We start from the raw sequence: 14,034 nt of genomic DNA, 5'->3' as shown, positions 1-14,034 counted from the left end.
CGGGCGCGAGGCGGGAGATCATACCATATGTGAGATCAACGCCTCCTAGAAAAATTATGCCTGGAACCCAGCTCTCTCTTCAATCGCGAGCTTGCTGCCAGCACAAAATCTTAGAGGCCATGCTTCCTACCGCGTGTTGCGACCGTCTGCCGTGTGGGACCGCTCGCCTCCGTACTGCTATGTCACGTGACATTAATGTATTGTTTGTCACGTGACATCACAGCTGCTCGGAGGCAATTGTGAGAATATTGCTGTGTTCGCAGGGAGCGACCGCTACAGGCGTTCGCCTCCGTACCGGAGAGAAAGGGTAAAATTTGAGGGTAGGGCGGTGCATTCGCGGCTCATGTTCTAGGAGGCGTTGGTGAGATCAACGAATTAAGCCAACGGCACCAAACAACGTTGGCTAAGCCAAATTTAGTAAAATAAAAATAAAAAACAATGAAAATATAACTCCAGAAAAAAACCGAAAAAAAAGAAAAACATTTGTCCGTTCAAATGCACTCTAGTTGGCGCATCACAGCCGCCGCTACCGCCGCGGCGCGCGCTCGCTCGACCAGTTTCTTTCGGAACGCCATTCCCTCCAAGACAGCGGGCGCGCGCTTGCCATCTCGGAGGCTTTAAGAGCGCAGCCTTTAAGAGCGCCAGGTCGACTAGGCGAACATCAATCATCATCTGAAAGTTAAAACACGGAGGACGGAAACAACTCATGGTCCGAAAAGAAGGCAGCAACATGACACTCCATTGGGGATTCATGCTAGCAGTACCCTTAGGGCGGGTGCACGCCCGAGTTAGAAACTACAATGTCATAGGAAGATAAGCAGTTATGTACAAAATAGTCTGATAGCCGAGCCTCTGGCTATCAAGCTAAGTAGATACAACTGCGTAAGCAAGTCATCCTGGACGCTAAGCAAAGAGAAGCATCTCTTATGCGTGCATTCGCAGGATTGTAACATGGGTCAAAATAGGAGGAGTTATCGCTTTTTCACTGTTATTTCCGTTAAATCGGGTTCGAATCTGGGGCAAATTTTTGTTTATCCACATTAATGACGACACTGTAACGTAGGCAACCTTCCTTTTTTGGGGGGGGGGGGGGGGGTCAGAGAATGGGTTGTTCAACCATACTCTTTGCAAGTTCGTGCGGGCGTTTAAAGGGTACAGAGACACGCGCTTATAAAATGACGCAAATACAAGCGCTGTACTGCAACTGATGATGTCTTATCGAAAGATCCAGCTTAATGTGTAGGCTAACACGCATATGCGCACTGACAGCACTGAATACAACAAAGGCCGCAAAAAAAAAAAAAAACACAAACACACGCGCACGAAATAAAAACATTGGCAGATCCCACGTACTGTGGGAATCGACGATATATGCGAAGCACGAATGAGCAAGGTCAATTGATTTATGCCACTTTAAAATGAGCACAGCGTTACGAGGCGGTCGTAAATTATGTCGTGCACGACTTCAAATCCTTGCCATGATTATCATGTTTGAACGTGTCATTTACCTTCGTCGCCCCCTCACGACAGCAAAACGGCCGCGAGCGCATCATGAGCGTGGTATGTTGTGATGTTCTTACATGACACACATCTCATGATTACCATGTTTGCATTTTCGTCATCCATAGCCGTCACGTAACACCAAATCTGGTATATGTGAAGCTAGCGAAACGGCGGCGAGCGTATATCATGAGCGTGCACGTGGCATTAGTCATATTCTTACATGTGACACGCATCTCTTGATTATCATGTTTGCATCAGTAAGCTACCTTCAATATCCATTCACGTCCCGTAATAGCAAGTTTGGTATTTGGAAGCTAGCGAAGCGAGCACACCCTGAGCGTGGCGTGCACATGTAGTCATATGACTTACATAACGTGCATGCTATGATTTCCACGTTAGGGTCTGTCATTTTCGTCATGCAGTCATGTCATACCATACCAGTTTTGCAAAATGTCATGTGAACGAAACTATCGCAAGAGCAGCAAGGCCATGAAATGTAAATCATGACATTCATGTTACAAATATATGTCGTGTTATGCCACTCCAATTTTGATATCGATACCATTATCGAAACGGCCCGGAGAGCTTATAAAGTCGTAGGTGGCTAGATAGATAGATAGATAGATAGATAGATAGATAGATAGATAGATAGATAGATAGATAGATAGATAGATAGATAGATAGATAGATAGACAGACAGACAGACAGACAGACAGACAGACAGACAGACAGACAGACAGACAGACAGACAGACAGACAGACAGACAGATAGATAGATAGATAGATAGATAGATAGATAGATAGATAGATAGATAGATAGATAGATAGATAGATAGATAGATAGATAGATAGATAGATAGATAGATAGATAGATAGATAGATAGATAGATAGATAGATAGATAGATAGATAGATACGCTCAAAGTAGCCGAAGTTCGCTAAGAAATGCTTGACATCCGGTTTGCTACCGAGCACTGGAGGTGGGAAAATAGGGGCAAGAAAGAGGAGGTGGATATAGAGAGAGAGAAGAAGGAGAAAAAAAAAACGCTCGTACACAGGAAGGGCGTTTTGGCTACAACCGGTCGATGGCATATAGTGCTTTTAGGGCCTTTTTCTGTGAAGTTGCATCTTGTCGATATTGTAAAATTCTTTCCTCCTACAGAGGTTGGTTATTTAATTTGCTGAGTTCCTTTCTTGCGAATGCACAGTCGTTGTCTACTATACTCTAGACAGTCACATTTCATTCGCATTTAAAAGCACCGTAAAGTACACGTGGTTCTAATACAGATTTCAAACAGTACGTACTATATAGATTACACAGCAGCCCCTTCTTTAGAAAATACCGAGGGGCAACTGACACATTTATCTTTTCGTTTGCCTTGTCGATTTCCATTGCCTCGAGTATTTCCCTCGTTTCCTTCCTGCGTTCCTACATTGCACACAACCTCCATAGAATTGTTTATTGATATGCGGTGTTTAACGTCCCAAAACCACCGTATGATTATGAGAGACGCCATAGTGGAGGGCTCCGAATATTTCGACCACCTGGGGTTCTTTAACGTGCACCCAAATCTGCCGGGCCTACAACATTTACGCCTCCATCGGAAATGCAGCCGCCGCAGCCGGGAATCGATCGCGCGACCTGCGGGCAAGCAGCCGAGTATCTTAGCCACTAGACCACCGCGGTGGGGTTTCATGACACATCGGACAATTTGGGATTTGTGCCTGACATTGCAAGAGCGTTTAGGCTTAGTGTTTGCAAATATCGGTTCGGCAAGCTGGAAAAGTTTGTGGGGTGCAAAAAAAAAAAAAAACCAACCTGCAAACATATATATGCGTCATCCGGCGCGATAGCTGGTGTACGTATAAGGGATCACCGCAACTTCGACGCGCTTGCTGTTGTCCCCGCGATCATCATTCTCTCCACTTATGGGCCTTTTCTTCTCTTCTATATTTTCTGCCACAGAAATGAGAAGCGAATCCGGATGCAAGATATGCATCACCACCACACCGTGCGCCGGCGATTTGTATACTTGCGACAGCAATTGTATTTGTAATTTTTTGCAAGCTCTCTGTAACCGAAATATGATTTGACGGACACCCAGATTGCCTGAGGCAGAATGCTTGCAAACATTTTGCAGAATGCTTGCACAAAAAGACAGATTAAACAAGCGCTGTTGCAAGCAGGGACCACCGGCATGCCATTTCGCAGTGTCCGCGAAAGATTTATCTGGTGTTGACATATAGTGTTCTAAGGAACAGTGCGATTGCCGGGCCTCCGCAAAAAAATGTGAATGGTGCATAATTAAGCACCCGTCCGTCGCATGCTACGGAAGAACTAATCTTCAAGATCTTTTTGACCTGTAAGACGGTTTGCATTGGTCGTACGGGCGGGTTCCTCATACCGTCACTTCTCGGCTGAAGATTCTGGACTTTTGGCCTTCTATTGTATAAAGATTGTGGCTGTGCTCCCACTCTAACAGGCTCGGGTGCTGTGCGTAATTTATTAACGCAAGAAGAAAGAAGAGAACGGATCAGGGAAATACTCAAAGCAATGAAAATCGACAAATGGACACATAATCGTTTCCCCTCTGTACCATTAATTCTCTCTTAAAAACAACAAAAAAACACGCCGATACTTTTTTATTATCATCAGAATTACGCGTTCTTTTCGATGCCTTTATTTGTTCTTCTTTTGTGGCATTCGTTATAGTCAGTGCTGTAAGTGCACATGTCCATGTTACATATATAAGCCGGGTATTTCGTAAATAAATGGTGGATGGAAAAACTTTATTTCGTCAGAAAGCAACTGAGGAAGATTCCGTGTTAGATGGCCATCAACCCAAGGTTGGCGGCGACCTGTGTGGCCCACTCCACGACCCTTAAATGGACGACTGGGTCTGAGCTGGTCAACACGGCCTCCCAGTGCTCAAGAGAGGGATCACGCATAATATCCACCGGCGGCGGCACTATGCTACATTCCCAAAGTATGTGATTATATGTTGCCACAGCCTTACACCATTTGCATTGCGGCTTAATCTCCTCCGGGTACATTTTGTTCAACACGTAAGGGTTGCGAAAAGATCGCGTCTGCAGTTTTCTCCAGACGCATTCCTGTGCCTTAGTCAACCGCTTGTGCGGGGGCGGATAAAACCTCCGCTCTAGTTTATAATGATTCGTTATGTCATGAAAGGACACCAGCCCATCTCTCGCGGACCTCCCCGGAACTGGCGGCTCACCTACCCGGCTGACGAAACCTCGAGCATTCAGGTGAGCCGCCTCGTTTCCAGGGTTCCCAGAGTGTGCTGGTACCCAGACAATTTCTATTTCTCTCATTTCTCGTCCCGTGGCCCCATGCAGAAATCGTGCGGCGGTCGCCGATATTCTGCCCCTCGCCAGATTTCGGATGGCTGTCTTTGAATCACTGAAAATCAAATCTGACTGCTAATTAGTTATAGCTAGCGCTATTGCCGCTTTCTCTGCAGTTTCCGAGCAGCGGGTTTTGACCGATCCAGAGGCGACCAAGCGCCCCCACCTGTCCACCACCACAAACGCAAAAGCGTCTTTGTCCTTATATTCCGCAATATCTGTATAGACTGCCGCTTTGTACTCGCCGTACTCAACGTGTAAAGCTCTGGCTCTTGCCTGCCTGCGCTGCGTATGGTGAATCGGATGCATATTTTTGGGCAAAGGTTTTATGTACAGGGCCTTATGTAACTCTCGCCGCACCTGAATTTTAGTGTCCCCAGTGGGAGCCTCTGCTCCAATGCCAATCCTTTCCAATATAATCCTGCCCGCTTTGGTTGTCGAAAGCCTAGCGTGCTGCATCACCAGATTCGCTTCCCATAATTCATCCAGGGTGTTGTGTACCCCTAGTTTTAACAGCCTTTCTGTAGGCGCGTTGTTAGGCAACCCAAGCGCTGCCTTGTAAGCTTGCCGGATCATAGCCTCGACCTTACCTTTTTCTGCGGCATCCAACTTCATGTAAGGTGTCACGTAAGTAATCCTGCTGAGCACAAACGCCTGTACCAGCTTACAGAGTTCTTTTTCTTTAACCCCGCTCTTACGGTTAGTGATTCTTCTGATTAGCCTGACAGTAGCATTGACCGTGGTCTTAAGTTTTTCAAGGGCCACCCTATTCTTCCTGTTAGTTTGCAGATATAGGCCAAGAATTCTAATCGTTTGAGCTTCAGCTACCGGCCTACCCCCTACCTTTACCTCTAACGGCGGTGGCGGAACATAGTGTCTTGCATGTAGCCCTCTGGGTTTGTCCCGAACCGCAAAGAGCTCGGACTTTGGCTGAGAACAAGAAAGTCCCGCCTCCCCTGCCAACTCTTCGACAATATTAACTGCCTGTTGCAGTGTTTCTTCCAGATGCGCGTCACTACCCCTGGTTACCCATAGAGTAATATCATCTGCATAAAATGTGTGTTTGAGTCCCGGAATCTCCTCCAGCCTCGGCGGTATTTTAATTAAGGCGATGTTAAACAGGAACAGTGACAAAACTGAACCCTGCGGCGTCCCTTTGCCTCCCAACGCGAATGAGTCCGATTTGATATCTCCTATTGAAATTTCTGCGGTTCGGCCCTCCAAGAATGATCTGATGTAGCGAAATGTCCTGACCCCTGGGCCAATTCCCGATAGGTTATTCAATATTGCCTCATGCGAAACATTGTCGAAAGCTTTATTCAGGTCAAGCCCCAATACAGCTTTGGTGCCCGTGCCATGCCCAGGATCGACTACATCATGTTTTAACTGTATCATGACATCCTGTGTGGACAAATTGGCCCTGAAACCTATCATAGTTGGGGGAAAGATGGCCTTGTCCTCTGCATAATTGTGAAGCCTGTTGAGAACCACGTGCTCCATCAATTTGCCCACGCATGATGTCAGCGATATGGGGCGCAGGTTTTCCAAGCAGAGTTTCTTGCCTGGCTTCGGAATAAATATAATCCTAGCATGCTTCCATTGTGGTGGGATCTCCCCGGCCACCCAATACTCATTTATCAAGTCAGTGATCGCCCCGACCGATTCGAAATCTAGGTTTCTCAGCATTTTATTAGTAACTCCATCCGGACCTGCGGCAGACGTAGTACGCAGCTGCCCCATGGCAAACTCCACCTCCGCAATTGTGAACTCTTCATCTAGGTCTGAGTTTTCCACCCCCGAGTAGTGTGGTAAGCAACCGTCTACTCCATCAGTTATGTACCGATTCCGGAGTTCCTGTATAAACTCTCCAATTGTGCCTTCATATTGATGCATTAACCGAGTCATTTGTCCCCGTTGCACCGATTTTGTTGCTGCCGGATCCAAAAGATGCCTTAACAGCTGCCATGTCTTTTTGCATCCAAACTGTCCATTCATGCGATCACAAATCTGGCCCCACTGCTTGGCTTGCAACTCAATTGTATAATTTTCTATTTTACGTTCTAACTTGGCAGTCCTTCTGCGAAGGACGCCATTATGTTTTTGCTTCTTCCACCTTCTCAAGAGACTCGCGTGCGCTTCCCACATGTGTAATAGTCTCGAGTCAGCGGTAAACTCCTCCTGCTCGACTGGCACTTCTACCGTGGTATTATTTACATCCTCCTTGAGCGCCTGTACCCATGCATCCAGGTAATTAATTTTCCCGTTTACAGTGTCTGCTCTGTTTTTCCTAAATCTGTCCCAATCTGCAATTCTATGCCCCCTCACTTTGTCTTTATGCTTCGCAGCGCTAAACGTCGTGGAAAGGATATAGTGATCACTTCCTAGGGCTTGCCCCGTGTTAATCCACTTTGCATTACTGATGCCTCTAAAGAACGTAAGGTCTGGGGAGGTATCCATGCTTATGCTGTTGCCTATCCTCGTATGATCTTGTGGATTGTTTAACAGCGTCCATCGCAGATCCCGGGTAACTTGCCAAAGCCGATTGCCCTTTGGGCTGGCTCGAATATAACCCCACTCCGGGTGAGGCACATTGAAATCTCCTACCACTATAAGCGGAGCGCGAGCTGCTAACCGTTGAGTTTGAATCAGGAGTTGTGGCAAGCCCAATCCTTTATCTTTTGGAGAACTATACACATTAAGTAAAAACAAACTCTTCTCATACTTTCGTTTAGGCAAAATCTTAAGCAAGACATAGTCTTCCCTGCTGCTATCTACGGAATGCTGAATGGCAGTGATGTTGCGATGGACTAGCACGGCTGTAAAGACGCGTGATACGCCCCTTGAATCAATTCCTGGCGCTGTAAATGCCTTAAATCCAGGTAATTTTACGGAACCACTACCCTCCTGTAAGGCTATTATGTCTGGTTTACTGTCCAGATTTTGTACGTGCAACTGCAGGTTACCCCGCTTTTGACGAAAGCCCCTGCAGTTCCACTGCCAAACTTCAATTTGCTGGCGAGGCGCCATGATGAGGCACCAGGTTGACTAATGGCACTTGGCCACCCACGGGAGGCAGTCTTGCCTTCAATAGAGTATGAAGCTGCTGAAACATGCCCATGACCTGGGTTTGGGAATCCCTAAATTCAGTGGAGAGCATGCCGAGACGCTCCTCTATTGTGTCTAATCTGGCTTCGATCTTTTCGACTCGAGCCTCCAACCTATCCTGTCTTTTCCCTTGTTTGCCTACTTTATCTGCAAGTGTTGTTACATCCGACTTAAGACTAATGACCTTAAAAACAGGCTGTGGCATGTCTACTGGTGACGTTTCGGCTAATCGTTTTGCGTTAGCTACCTCATCCCCCGGCAGTGGTCTCTTCACTGTCCCCCGATTCTCCACTTCCATAGCTGCACTCTCCTGTACGCGAGCAGACGCCTCTTGCGTCGCTTTCTGTAGGCCTTGCACTGCTGGTGCCTGTGTCCCCAGCCGTTGGTCGTTTCTAAGTGCGCGTTCTATCTCTGCAATTCTGTTTTTCATTCTTTTTATCAAATCTCCCTGTCGCTGAACCAGCGCTGCTAACTCCCTCTCTCGAGCGGTTTCGTTCTGGGAGGCCGTGCTTGACAAGCTCACCTTTTTGTTGGTGTCGCGTGCGCAGTTGTTGGTACTGGATGCTCGTCCACCATCTTGGCCGCCCCCGCGCCCTGGCAATGGCGGGAAGGAACTCGACCGGTCCCTGCTTTTGCTTCTCTGCCTTCTTTACCCCTCGGTGACCGCTCCGTGGCCCTCGAGGACCGCTTATCGTTGCCAGCTTCGCTCTCTCTTTCGATGCTCTGCTGCCGGCCTGTCGGTGGCTTGCGAGCCAGGCGAAACTTGCAGTTCCGGCTCCCTGTGTGATGCGCACCATGGCACACGATGCAGTCCGGCGTGCACGTAGGTGGCTCTCCTTCTGGCGGGGCAGAATGGTCCTTCCCGCAACGGTGACATAGGGTGCTCTTCGGACGATAGCAAACGTCCGCTCGATGTCCAACTCGTCTGCAGTTGTAGCAGGTCTCGACTAAATTTCTGTACGGGATCACAGCGTACAGACAGTTCCAGTAAGTAATCTGCCGGGGTATGCGTTTTCCCCCGAACGTAATCTGAATCGCCTTTGAATTTCCCAGAGGTCTTGCATCCAGAATGTCTATGCCTTCATTCTTCTTCAGGAATCCCGCCCGAACTTCTTCCACTGGGCATCCATCATAAGCATTGTAAATCACTCCCCGCACGGAGTTCTCCAACGGCGCCACGAACGCCGAAACCGGCAGGTCACGATCACCCAGCTTGAGCGTCTTCACAGTCGCATATGCCCCGCTGCGATTTATGCACGGTGTGCTCACCGTCAACGTGTTGTTTGTGCCATTAACCCGCACAATGTCTTCTTCCGCGGCAATCGCACTCGTTAGACGCGCTGCTGCTTTCAGTGCACATCCGAGTTCTCTCGCTGTCACAATACTCAAGTCCCAGTTCTGGGGCCTGTACACAATCTTGAAATCCGTGGCTGGCAACTTGAGAAACGGTCCGCGTTTCTTCCATACCGGCGCTTTCCCCCGCTTGACTTGCTGCGCTCCGTGCGTCTTGCACCCGTCGCTGCCGGCCTGCGTCTCGCAAGGCTTACTCTTGGCGTTGTCGCCATGCTGAGTCTTCTTAAATCGGTCCTGTGCCTTCAGCACTGGAGCCCACTCTCCCGCTTCAAAATCTTCGGGTGTTATAGTCTCCCCTTCGACGTAGTATTCCATCTTCCGCCCAACAAGGCCCACGGTCACCGGGCGCAAGTCAGACGCCGGGCGACGCGGCCCAGGCCAGGCTTGGCCTAGGAGATAGGCCTAGCATTGCCACCGCGGGGTTGATAGGAAAATCTCGGAAACTCCAAAAACGGGGACGAAAATGCCTAAACGAGTGGTGTCCGTAGGTACAGGGCAACCTCCTGCAGACGAGCCCACTGACAGCAAGTCCAGAAAAAAGCGCGTCCGCCGATAGTCGGTCACCGGGCCGGAGCTCATGCGAAACACGTCCGCGCAGCGTCTCACTCCAGCCGCCTCTCTTCGTAAATAAAGCATACCCGTTGCACTACAGCGATTCTGCTTGCGTCATTTCATATGCGCGTTTTTGTGCGCTGCTTCTTCGCAAAAAAAAAAAGAAGAAAGTGAGAACTACTTTGTTATAGACCGGGAACTAGCACGTGCATAGACGCTGAAGCGTGTACTATCAGCGTCAAATGAAACCGGAACAGCGGCAAGCCTTTCGCGACAGTAGTGTAGCGCGTGCCGTCCAGTTATCACGCGCTGACAGGCGCGCGCGCATCCTGTTCGGCAGCTCTGCGCATACATGCATGCCTGTCGGCGGTGATAAGTGGACAGCACGCACTATACCATCGCGAAGGCTTGCCGCTATTCGAGTTTCGTTTGACGCTCATAGTACGTCATGCCTCTAACTGACCATCCCTTTATTTCAATAAGGCCTTATCGAAAATTTTAATCCTCGTAAAGTTGCTCGATATCATTGATTAGTATACCTCCTGCACGTCTTGGCTCTTCCATACGTGTTTTTGTGCCGTGCACTATATATATATATATATATATATATCGCTGTCCGAATTCTTCGAGTGACGCCTCGATGCGCCTAAGAAAAGGCAGGGTTTGCAATGAGGCGCTCTCCAAACAAGACATAACGAGTGACGAAACGCACTACGTACACTCATTAAGCTGCCAGACAGCATCGCAAAAGTAGCCTGCGACGCTGTCTTCTTGCTGCCACGACTGCACTAATTGTCTGTTTGGCGGGTGAAAAAAAAAAAGGTATTCAAGGACTCGCGAAATGTCTCAATTCCGTATCGGGTCAGATGCTACAAGGCAACGAAACTGTGCTGCGCACGCGCAGCGAAAACTTTCATCTTAGTGGTATACCTTGACGTCACCTTCGTTTCGTCGGCACTTGTTTCGAAACGTTGCGAAGTCAGGAAGACACTTTTGAATGGGGCGAGCACAGAACCATATCGGATGGACGCAGGCTGTGGTTCATGACTGTGATTTCATAGCTTTCACTAATTGCTATCTAATGTTTTGCTAGAGACGAGGAGGTCTCTCACGCACACGCAGCACTGTGCACTGAGCATGCACTTGCACAGTGCACATGCAGTGCAATTGTAATGATGCTTTTCTTATTATGACTTATTAGTACTGCAAATGTTCTGCTGATCCATGGGACCAATACCTATTACATAATAATAATGAAGTAATCATTAGATCTTTACTAATAATGCAAAATTCATGGTGCAACTTCAAACGCTCAAGCAACAAATATGCAGTGATAAATTCTGGTGGCTGGTTACTTCCTAAGTGTGCAAGTCAGCCACACAGGATCGGCCACGAATCGGACAGTTCGCCAGTTAGAAAATTAGAATAAAAAAGAGAGTTATAATTAAAAGATTACAAGACGATTGAAACTTAGTCTTCGGACCTTCTGTTCTGTAGTGAAAAAAAAAAAAGTGATGCTCAATGAACCGCCAAGGAGGAACAATGTCATTGTTTAGATTGATAAAATTCACTCTGAGAAATATAATGCCATATATTTCACAACCATCACTTCATTATTTGCGGAGAAAATGCAGGTTGACGTTTCATTTTCAAATTTTGCGCCAGAATTTCCGCTTGTGACGTCATCAAATTTCACAATGTATTTTTGGTAATTTTGTGCCGGTGGCTAGATATAAAATTTTCGAAGCGGGGCTCCCACACGTTTCACGCGAGTAGGTTGCTGCACTGGGACGACCGATCACACCAACGTCTCGCTTTAATTCCCCTACCCAGTTCACCACTATGCCGGCTCGTCAAGTATCCTCACTGAAAAGACGACAACGTATTTAATTTTTATCCATGATAAACTATGTAGAGCCCAGTAGACTACTTCGAATTCTGTGACGTCATGTTTTCTTTTTTTTGTGTGTGTGCGGGAATCTCGCGGTGGCGTATCCACCTACATTTTATTTGCCCATTTATTTTCGCGCGTTTTTTTTCGCTTTCGAGCGCCGTATCGCGGTAAAAGTGGTGTTTTTGGGATTGTGAAATTGTACTTTACCGGCACGCGAAAAATCATTTTGCCCTTCAGTGTCCCTTTTAAGTAGGGAAACCCGACGCTCCAGCACGTTCGCTAGCTTTTTTTTCTTTTTCTTTTTATCCCTTTCGTTCTTTCTTGCGCCCTGAAATAAAGTAACTGCTTGCAGCGGTTGGTGAAGCCGACGAATGATTGCACACACATGAATAGGCGTCGCGACGGAACGGAAAAAAAGGAAAAAAAAGAAGGGATAAAGAAGTGGTGGAGGCTCGCATGCAGCAGAAAATAGCTGTTTTTTTAGCGGCGAAGGCGCCATTATACGCTGGCAACGACATTCTCTCTCCACGACTGCAATGCAAGACGCGTGGCGGATATTAAGCGCTGCAAATGACGTTCGGACACCATCGAGAGAAGACTTCGTTCAGAAGATCGTAAACAACACACATCGAAGCGAAAGAGGGAGAGTTCTCCGGCTTGACGAATCCACCGACCGGGAGTGTTGCAAGCAAAGTGGTTCTAGAGACGTTGGTGACGTTGACACCCTAACGTTGGTTGCAAGCACGCATGGCATGACGTCACGTGGACGGCGACGGAAGCGCAGCCTTTGTCTATAGTGGCTTTCTAGCCACTATACTTTGTCGGTTGCGATGGAGGGCAGCGAATGCGGCCATACTGCAGCGGACGTTATCAGAGATATCGCGATTCTCGATCTATGCTTCATTGCTTTAATCCTTTCGTTGTACCATTGTGGCGATTTCTGTACCATGACAGGGCGGGCGCGTGCATTTGCCGGGTTGTGGAGGAGATTGATTGACGGGATAATCGGCGAGTTTAAGCACGTTACAGAAATACGGTACACAAATACGATACCGTATGACGGTATACCGGTCCACCTTTACCGTTCGTCGGCCTTTTGCCGGTGAAGGCACCCCAACACCGCACAAGCATTATGAGAGATCAGTGAGGGGTTGTCACGCCTCATTGTTGCCTGTCAGCATCCGCATTGTCAAGGAGACACCTGTCGGTCGGATGACGCACACTCACTAGTAAGGAGCGTTGCCGTACTGTCTTACCGTATTTGCGTACCGCACTTCCGTAATATGCTAAAGCTTTCCTATTCAGTCGATTTTACCATGATCATAAGTCGCTTGTTCCCGACATCGAAGTTGGGCCACGAGTTCCAATTCCATTCTAGGATATGAGGAATTTGTTGCAGCAACACCTCTTGGCAGACTAGTTGGTTCGTACTTGTAAACTCGAATTTGCCCAACCGGAAGGAAAGGTTAAGGCAGCTGTTGCACATCAAGTTCAATTTATAAGGAATTTGTCATTGAATAAGTTATTGGAGTGTCATTTCTTGTGATCCAAAACCGCAGCAGGATAAAAAATTAATGGAAGCATGGTTAGCACTGATTTATGGCAAGCTTGCATGAGTTTCACAATCTAGATTAAAGATTTTTTTTCTTAAACATTCCTAAAGAGAGTGCATAATGTTAAAATACACCATGTAATCTATATTGTATATAAAATTTAAAGATAAATACCAAAAACAACACTTATTTTTAAACATAATTTAACAGCCTGTAACTTAACACTACTAAATCATTGCACACCTGATTAAGTACTATTTGAGACAAATAAAAAATATCTACATATATAATACATTAAAAAAATGAAGTAATTTTGTTCTGATTACCGAGTCTTTTTTTACCACAAGTACATACCTACTAAGTGAAAAATGTTCAATACCTAGAATATGCCTAACTAAATTATCATTCTCCATCCAAAAGAAAAATTTGCAGACAAAACTGTGACATGCACGAATATTTCCAGTTACCATGTCCACTGTTACTATGATAAGCGCATGAATTGTTATCCAGCTATGTACCACCTCTGTTTATGATTTACACGAGTGCACAGAAATAGAAGTTCCTCCCCAATATTGTACTATAAAAGTCCTCCTGCAATTATAGCCTATTATAATGACTAACTTACTAAAAAAGATAGATAGCAAAACACCTATGATTTAGCATAAACTAATACGTTCAGGCAGAAACATGTTACAACAAATTATGC

This window comes from Rhipicephalus microplus, chromosome 2 (genome assembly GCF_043290135.1).
Source record: "Rhipicephalus microplus isolate Deutch F79 chromosome 2, USDA_Rmic, whole genome shotgun sequence".
Lineage (NCBI taxonomy): Eukaryota > Metazoa > Arthropoda > Arachnida > Ixodida > Ixodidae > Rhipicephalus > Rhipicephalus microplus.
Note: the sequence above shows the minus strand (reverse complement) of the source record.